Source organism: Acomys russatus, chromosome 15, assembly GCF_903995435.1.
Source record: "Acomys russatus chromosome 15, mAcoRus1.1, whole genome shotgun sequence".
Taxonomy (NCBI): domain Eukaryota; kingdom Metazoa; phylum Chordata; class Mammalia; order Rodentia; family Muridae; genus Acomys; species Acomys russatus.
The window spans coordinates 61,362,947-61,372,821 of record NC_067151.1 but is presented as its reverse complement, the minus strand read 5'-3'; positions in this window follow the sequence as shown (position 1 = coordinate 61,372,821).

The following is a 9,875-nucleotide window of genomic DNA, read 5'->3' as shown; positions in this document are numbered from 1 at the left end:
CCTGGGATACATAAGACCCTGTTTCAGAAACAAAATGTTAATATAAGTTTTTCCTGGGTTGAAGAGCTGGGTATTCAGCCAAAAGTGATTGAAGGTGGATGAGATGGCTCAGAAGTTAGGAGCCGTGCGCTGCTCTTACAGAGGACCTAGTTTGATTCCCAGACCTCCCATCAGGCGCCTCTCAACCACCTGTCACTCCAGCTCTAGGACATCCAACATGTCTTAAGGACTCCAAGTATACTTGTTTCACATATGCACATACCCCTCCAATATACCCATAGTTAAATAGACTTTTTAAAAGAAATTATTGAGCCAGGCATGCTACTGAACACCTTTATTCCCAGCACTCCAGAGGTGGAGGCAGGTGGATCTCTGAGTTCGAGGCCAGCGTGTTATACATAACAAGTTCCAGCAGCCAGGGCTGTATAGAAGAGACCCTGTCAGAGCTGGAGAGATGGCTCAGTGGTTAAGAGCACTGTTCTTCCAGAGGACCTGAGTTCAATTCCCAGCAACCACATGGTGGCTCATGACCATCTGTAATGGGATTTGATGCCCTCTTCTGTCACACATGGCAAATAGAACATTCATATAAATAAATAAATATTAAAGAAGAGACCCTGCCTCAAAATAATAATAATATGAATAAATAAGTAAAGTGATTGAGGGCCAGCCGGATGTGGTGGTCCCCACCACCAGTGAGATGGCTTCACAGGTAAAGGCACCTGCTAACCTAAATTCCACCCTGGAGACCCACAGGGAGAAAGGGAACTAATGCTCAAAGGGCCTCCATGTGCATGCCTGTTGTGCGATACCATTCTTAGAGTTTGACAATAGGTCAAAGCAAGGAACCAGTAAAGCCCAACTTGGTGAACCAGTGAGTTTTATTGGGATAACTTACAGAGTGTAGGTGAGAGGTTACTGAATCAAAGATGGCTGCCTCACCAAAGCTCACCCCAGCATGGATGACAGCTCCTGAAAGCTGGAAACCTGGGACACGTTGCACAACCTGCAGGCAGCTTGACAGGCTGAAGAGTGTCCTTTCTTGGTGACTCAGTTGGCCTAAGCCTCCTCCAGGCAGCTCAGCTAATCTCTAGTTCTAGGCAACTTAGTTTGACTCAGTGTCTGTCGTCTTCCCGTTTCTCTGGGGTCCAGGGGAGCTTGAGGGCAAACAGCTCCAAGGCCTGAGTGCACTGCAATGGAGAACCGGATGAGCTGAGGGGGTCGTTGAGTCAGGCCTGGGGGCTATAATGGAGCCCGCTGGATCTCAAGAACGGGGCGCTGTCCTGGAGTGAGAACAGGCTCTCCCCTGGATTTGTGCTCTTAAGCCCAGAGAATCCAGGTTCTCTCTGTGCTGGGAGGAGGGGGGTTGTTTCCTGCTGCTTCTAGCAAGGAGGCAGGGGAGTCCCAATAGCGCCGTGGCTTGGAAAGCACGGAAGGCAGTCCACGGAATTATGAGCAGAAAAGAGATAGTTGGTTACGACAGGAGCTAAACTTTAGTGTGCATTCTAAGCCTCCTGCATTCAGGGTAAAAAAAAAAAGGGGGGGGTCTAAGCTAAGACAAAAGACAAAAAGGGGGGAAAGGACCAAAAGGATGGATAGGACAAAAAAGGAGCGACTCCCACTCGTGAATCCAGGGAGGGTTTATGAGCCCCAAGAGTTGTAAAATAGGAGGTCTCAGGATATGGCTTTTGTAAATATCTTGAGAGCCTTGGGAAGGGGAAAGAGCCCTTGGTAATCCAAGGGCTTTTAGTTTTTTTTATCAGAGCGGGACCAGGTCTGTGATACCTCTTATGAAATGGGATTTAGAAGCCTGCTGAGAGCGCTGGAGAGATGGCTCCGTAACTGCTCTTCCGGAGGTCCTGAGTTCAATTCCCAGCAACCATATGGTGGCTCACAACCATCTGTAATGTGATATGGCGCCCTCTTCTGACCTGCAGGTGTACAGGCAGGCAGAGTATACATAATAATAAATAAATAAATCTAAAAAAAAAAAAAAAAAAAAAGGAGTAGTCCCAGCACTCGGGAGGCAGAAGCAGTCGGATCACTGCGAGTTCGAGGCCAGCCTGGTCCAGGACACTCAAGGCTACACAGAGAAACCCTGTCTCGAAGAACCAAAACCAAAACAAAACAAAACAAAAAGCAAGCTTCCTTCCAGGATAAAAGGGTTTTTTTTAATAATCATTTTTATTTTGAAGTGTGTACTGTGGGTGTATGTGGACATATGCATGTGTGTACAAGTGAGCACATGTTCCCACCAAAGCCAGAAGAGGGTGCTAGATTCCTTAGGTTGGACTTAGCAGATAGTTTGGTGTGGGGTCCTCTGCCTCCCAAGTGCTGGGATCTAAAGGTGTGCGCCACCACAAATGGAAGATTTTTGTTTTGTTTTGTTTTTCGAGACAGGGTTTCTCTGTGTAGCCTTGGCCATCCTGGACTCACTTTGTAGACCAGGCTAGCCTCGAACTCACAGCAATCCGCCTGCCTCTCAAATGGAAGGTTTTAATCGCAAAGGAAACTGCTACAGAATGCCCCCATCCACAATAAATAAACATAATTTTTTAAGGTCACTTTAATTTGCCAAGAGGGCCATGACACCGCCTGTAGGCAGGAGTACCTGCCTAACATCCTGACTGGCCTGGTCCATCCCCAGCATGGAAAAAGAAAGAAAAATACGCTGGGCATGGTGGCACACACCTTTAATCTCCACACTCAGGAGGCAGAGGCAGGCATATCTTTGTGAGTTCAAGGCCAGCCTGGTCTACAAAGCAAGTCCAAAAACAAATAAACGCAAACAAATAAAAAAGGAAGGAAGGAAGAAAAAAGAAAAAGAATAAGAATTTGGTTCTCATGCCTGTAATCCCAACATTTAGGAGAATGGAGTAGAAATTGAGCTTGAGACAACCTGTACTACTGTCTCTAAAAATATAAATAAATAAAATATACAAATAAAAATAAACAAATAAATAAGTTTAGGGGTTGTAGAGAATAAAGTCAGTGAAGGGAGAGAAGGCTCTGGAATCTCGCTGAAAGTCCTTGGCATCTCCTAGGCTAAGGCCCCGCAGTGGCCTCAGGGAAAGGGATGGCAAGAGGTGGGGGCTGGTGAAGCCAGTCCTACACCAGGCAGCAAGGTCCCAGCAGATATGGGGGCTCGGGCAGGGGTACAGTTCCCAGGCCACTGCTCTAGGATGTATACACACACATGCACTTTGCGATCAGAGCACGTAGGGGTGCCAGAGTTCTAGCACAGCGCCTGCATCGAAGTACACAGGAGGGCGTGGGGCAGGGCTCGGAGCAGGCTGGGAACCCAAAAATGAAGAAATCCTGAGACCTTACCTTCACCTGCACCCACAGCTGCAGCTCTTCATGGGTGCCGAGGGCCATTAAGTCAAGTGCTAAAAATAGAGGCAAACTTCTCTCGAGGCTAGATCCACAGCTAGTGTCTCCCAGCTCTTGGGTTTTCCCACGGTACACACAACTTGGCATTAAGGCCTCAAAGGAATACTTTGTTCATATTTTTGTTAAAAATGTAATACAGGGGGCTGGAGAGATGGCTCAGAGGTTAAGAGCAGTGGCTGCTCTTCCAAAGGTCATGAGTTCAGTTTCCAGCAACCACATGGTGGCTCACAACCATCTATAACAGGATCTGGTGCCCTCTTCTGGTGTGCAGGTGTAACATGTAGGTAGAGCACTGTATACATAATAAATAAAATTTTATTTGGTTTTTCGAGACAGGGTTTTGCTGTGTAGCCTTGGCTGCCTTAGACTCACTTTGTAGACCAGGCTGGCCTCGAACTCACAGCGATCTGCCTGCCTTTGCCTCCCAAGTGCAGGGATTAAAGGCATGTGCCACCATGCCCGGCTATAAATAAAATTTTAAAATGTAATACAGAGCAGGCGAGATGGCTTAGTGGGGAAGGGTGCTTGCTGCCGGCCTAACTGCCTGAGTGTGATGCCTTGAGCCACATGGTGAGAGAACCAACTCCTAAAAGTTGTTCTCCGTACTCCAGATGAGTACACATTTAAATTAATAAAAGGAATGTAATACATTCTTGCAAAAATGACACGCGATTTTTTTTTCTGTTTTCTTTTCTTTTTCTCTTAACAAATAAAATGCTCTCTGGCCTCTATGCACACCTTCGGGAGCGCAGTGCTCACAAACTCCTGAAGACACCGCATATGCATTAATAAAGGCACTCTGGCCAGCTGGGGCATGGTGAACATGGCTCTGGCAGGCCATGCCTTCTCCCCAATTCCCTCTGCCTCACTACAAACTGATTACATTCTTAAAGCCAGCCACCAAGGTCTAGTCCTTTGTTTGGCCACTTCCTCCTCCTGAGGCTGCCTACCTAGGTCCAGCTATCAAGTATTGAATTCCAAAAATCAAAAGCCCCCTTAGGCTGCCCTAATTAACATGCCCAATCAATATTAAACACCTCATCCTAGCCCGTGGTTTCCCTTTGTATCTTTATAAACTGCCATTTTCCTGTTTGCCAAGTCCTGTCTCTCTCCTCTATCCAGGGGCAGTCCTTGCCCCACTCTGGGACAAATAGTCCTTCCTCTTCTCCCTTATTCCTCATCTCCTGTCTTTGTCTCCTATTCCCTGCCCTCTGTCCATCTGGGACAAATAAATCTCCTTTGTGCTGAGAACTTAGTCTTGGGGGCCCTGAGTGGATATTTTTCTTTTCACACACACACACACACACACACACACACACACACACACACACACACACACATATATATATATATATATATTTTTTTTCCCCCAAGACAGGGTTTCTCTGGGTAGCCCTGGCTACCCTGGAACTTACTCTGTACACCAGGCTAGTCTCGAACTCAGAGATCCATCTGCCTCTCATTCCAGAGAGCTGGGATTAAAGGTGTAGGCCACCACCACCCGGCTTCAAGTCATTAAATGTTTTTATGTTCATTGTAGTAGTTGGCCATGCTAGAGAGTAGGAAAATGAAAAGCTAGTAATGGTTATTTCAGCATTTTATGGCGGATCTCACTAATTCCTGACAGGGCGCAGCTGACAGGTTCCAGGCCCTGAGTTTTGGGTCAGCTGCTTACTGAACAGCAGCAGTCTAAGGGCTGGGTGTACAGAGGGCACATGCCTGTCATCGCAGCGGAGGGAGGTGACACGGGAGACTTCAAGGACATCCTCAGCTTCAGGGCAGCAGTCGGAGGGCCGGCCTGGACTCCGAGAAGACGCTGTCTGGTCTACTAACCAAGGCTGAGACAGAGCAACAAAAGAAGCAAGTTATGGGAACGGGGGTTTGTTTTGGCTTACAGGGTTTATTCCTTTAAAAACAAAATGAGTTTATGAGCCGGGCACAGTGGGGCAGGCCTATAATCCCAGCAGTTGGGAGGCAGCCAGTGCTCTTAAGCTCTGAGCCATCTCTCTAGCACCAATGCCAGAATTTTTGTCAGTGTTTGCCATGCAGAAAAAAACAACATCAACAGGAAACTAGGTGCTGGGCATGATGACACACAGTGTAATGCCAGCCCATGGCGGGCAGAAGCCGGAGAATCTCTAAGAGTTTCAGGCCAGCCTGGGCAACATAGTGAGACCCTGTCAAAAATCAGCAACAAAATCAAATGCACGCACGCACGTGCGCGCGTGCACACACACACACACACACACACACACCAACCAAACCCAATGGAAACAAAATCAATGGGTATTGTTTTTTAACTATCTGTATTATTAGTATTATCAGTATGCCTGGCTAGCAGTCAATTAAGACACAGATACTTGGGCTGGAAAGACGATGGCTCAGAGGTTAAGAGCACTGACTGTTCTGTTGTTCTTCCAAAGGTCCTAAGTTCAATTCCCAGCAACCACATGGTGGTTCACAACCATCTATAATGTGATCGAATGCCCTCTTCTGGCCTTCGAGCACTGCATACATAACAAATAAATAAAATCTTAAAAAAAAAAAAAAGACACAAACACTTGTTATATTTTAAAATAGCCTTAGTTAACCTGGGACAGAGCAGACATTAATCCTCTAAACTACCTCCCATAGTGGGGCAGGCATAGGATCCCTGCCTCAATCCCATGCCATCTGCTTCTAATAACTTCTATCAAGCTACCTCCCATCCATAATCCCAAATACTTGCTAATGTTCTTCATCTGGGCCCGATTCTCCATCCACGCAGCCAGCCATGTGCTTTTCCTCCAGCTAACCCATGGTGGTCTTCCTCTCCTCTCTGGACCCTTTGGGTATTCCTTCTCTTCTCTTCTCTTCTCTTCTCTTCTCTTCTCTTCTCTTCTCTTCTCTTCTCTTCTCTTCTCTTCTCTTCTCTTCTCTCTCTCTCTCTCTCTCTCTCTCTCTCTCAGCCCAGGAATCTTAGCCTCTCTCTTATGCCCTGCCCAGGTGGGATAGCTTTTTATTAATTAGCATCAAAATGCATCCGATTGCCAACTGTGGTGGCGCACGCCTTTAATCCCAGCACTCAGGAGGCAGAGGCAGGCAGATCTCTGTGAGTTCGAGGCCAGCCTGGTCTACAAAGTGAGTCCAGGACAGCCAGGGCTACACAGAGAGACCCTGTCTCAAAAACAAACAAACAAACAAACAAACAAACAAAACAAAACAAAAAACATCAGACCACCCCCCAACAAATGGGAAAATAAAAACTGAGACCCTGGATGGTAACAAGTTGACGACTGAAGGAGGCTGAAGGGGCGCCAGCTCCCACCTATCGGCAAGCTTCCGGTGTGAGGGATTGTTACAGCTCATAACTTCCCAGAGGGCTTTGGGGTGCCAGCTGAGAGAGTCCCTATAGGGCATGTCTGCAGACTGAGAGAAGCCAAAGGAGCAGGTTTGTCTCTGACAGGTCTTGAAGTCTTAGGTGTCTGGTGCTTGAGGCAGGGCCGGATTGAGTTCTTCCTCCTGCTGTTGGTTGAGTCCTGGAAATTGGTCTGTCTTCTGTGAGTCTTGAAGGAGGGGTGTCTGCGAGGTGAGGGCTGGGTTCTGAAGCCTCACCTGTCTTAACACTGTAAAGTTCAGGAAAGCATCTTGAAGCCTCCGGTATGCCTGAAGTTATTGAGACGCCATCAGGGTCCCTGATTGGCTGAAGGGGGTATGCAAATTAGGGGAGGCTAGCACCAGCCCGGGAGGAGCTGTCGAACTTAGAGGCTTCTGGCCTGCACAGTTGCCGTCTGTCTGTGAAGACTGCTGCTCGCTGCTTCTGTGCCTTGGGCTCTGGCTGCCAATTCTTTTCAGCAGGGGTTTTGTGCAGCTGGGCTTTTTTGTTTCCTTTGAGTCTGCTGCTGTTTTGACAGCTGTCAGAAGCCAGCTCTCTGCCCTGAGGGAATTTAGCTCCACCAAGTAAAAAAGTCTGGTATCAAATGGGAAATTTCATATCAGACACCCCTCCTCCCTGATTGCCGTTTTATATCCCCTTCCACACTCTAAACGAAAAAGAAACCTTTTTTTTTCTTTAAGTTGTGGGGGTTTGTTGTTGTTGTGGTTTCTTTGTAGTTTTTAGGGTTTTTTTTTTTTTGTTGTTGTTGTTGTTTGTTTTGGTTTGGTTTTTGGTTTTTTCGTAACAGAGTTTCTCTGTGTAGCCTTGGCTGTCCTGGACTAGCTTTGTGGACCAGGCTGGCCTCGAACTCACAGTGATCTGCCTGCCTCTGTCTCCCCGAGTGCTGGGATTAAAGGTGGTTGCCACCACACCCAGCAGTTTTTTGTTTTTGATTCTCTTTTCTGGACAGGGTTTCCCTGTGTAGCCCAGACTATGCTGGAGCTCACTCTGTAGACCAGGTTGACTTCCAACTCACAGAGATCCACCTGCCTCTGCCTCCCTACCGCTGGGATAAAAGGTGTGCGCCACCACGCCAGACTTGCCTTATGTGTTTTTATCAGGTGTTTTGTCAAATCCACATGATAAGAAACTAATACAGTTGGTTCTGTGAGACAGAGCCTCACTTGTAGCCCAGGCTAGCCTGGAACTCATGATGATTTCCCTGCCTCACCCTGCTGCGTTCCAGGATTACAGGCATGAGGCACCATGAAAAGCATACTCGGGGCTGGAGAGATGGTCCTGAGTTCGCTTCTCAACAACCACATGGTGGCTCAAAACCATCTATAAAGAGATCTGGTGCCCTCTTCTGGCGTGCAAGTGTGTACATGCAAGCAGAGCACTGTATAAATAAATAAATAAATAAATAAATAAATAAATAAATAAGGGGCTGGAGAGATGGCTCAGTAGTTAAGAGCACTGTCTGCTCTTCCAGAGGTCCTGAGTTCAATTCCCAGCAACCACATGGTGGCTCACAGCCATCTATAATGAGATCTGGTGCCCTCTTGTAGCATGCAGGTGTACATGAAGATAGAGCATTCAAATACATAAAATAAATAAATATTTTTAAAAATATAAATAAAGCCGGGCATGGTGGCTCACGCCTTTAACCCCAGCACTCGGGAGGCAGAGGCAGGCGGATCACTGTGAGTTCGAGGCCAGCCTGGTCTACAAAGTGAGTCCAGGACAGCCAAGGCTACACAGAGAGACCCTGTCTCGAAAAACCAAAATAAATAAATAAATAAACAAGAAAAAGAAAAGCATATTTGTTTTTTCAGATTAAGAGAGAGTTTTCTCCTCTGGAGTTTATCTCTCTCCAGCCACACACATGCAAACATGTCATAAAGGAAGCTTGTTACAGAAGTGCCCCCAACTTTATTGAGGTATAATTCACAGGCAATAATTATATATATTTTTGACATGCACTGTGACATTTTAAGACATGTAATCATTGTAAAACAATTACCAAGCTAATTAACTGTTGTTCAGCTATTTTTTTCATAACTGAAGGGAGGCTCTTTACTACCTACTGAGGAAGCCAATGAAATGACGCTCAGGCGGAAACAAAGCTTGTGCGCCTCAGGAAGCTACTGAAATTGAGAAGACTCACAGACATTATGAGTGGCAACAGCAGGCAGCCAGAGGAGACTTACAGACCCTCCGACTGCCTGCAAGCTGGGCGTGGAGCTGAGGCATTCAACTGTCCTGAGTCCTCTCCCTGTCTGGGCGTGGCTTTAGCTTTGAATCACCCAAACCTCTTTGAGGGACTCTCATCCACACTCTTGTAAGTAACTTCAATAGTCTCATGGGCTCACTAAGCTAGATTTGGGCAGAAAAGCTTCTTTTGTTTTTTGTTTTGTTTTGTTTTGTTTTTGTTTTCTTTAAATAGGGTCTCACTTTACACCCCCTGTTTGACTAAACTTGTTACGTAGACCAGGCTAGCCTTGAACTCACAGAGATCCACCTGCCTTTGCCTCCCAATTATTAGGATTATAGGAATATGCCACCATGCCTGGCAATTTCTTTGGTCTGTCCTTGTTGCTATACTTGGGGTGACTGTAGTGAGAATTGTGTAATTTTGGTTTCTTTAAAAAACACAGAAGCCAGCCGGGCGCGGTGGCGCATGCCTTTAATTCCAGCACTTGGGAGGCAGAGGCAGGCGGATCGCTGTGGGTTCGAGGCCAGCCTGGACTACAAAGTGAGTCCAGGACAGTCAAGACTACACAGAGAGACCCTGTCTCGAAAAACCAAAAAAAAAAAACAAAACAAAACAAAACAAAACAAACAAACAAAAAAAAAAAACACAGAAGCCAGGCGGTGGTGGCACACACCTTTAATCCCAGCACTCCAGAGGCAGAGGCAGGCAGGTTGCTGTGAGTTTGAGGCCAGCCTGGTCTACAAAGTAAGTCCAGGACAGCCAACGTCACACAGAGAAACCCTGTCTCAAAAAAACCAAGCAAAACCAAAAAATAAAAAACACAGAACTGAGCCGGGCAGTGGTGGCACACACCTTTAAACATAGCACTTGGGAGGCAGAGGCAGGCTGATCTCTGTGAGTTTGAGGCCAGCC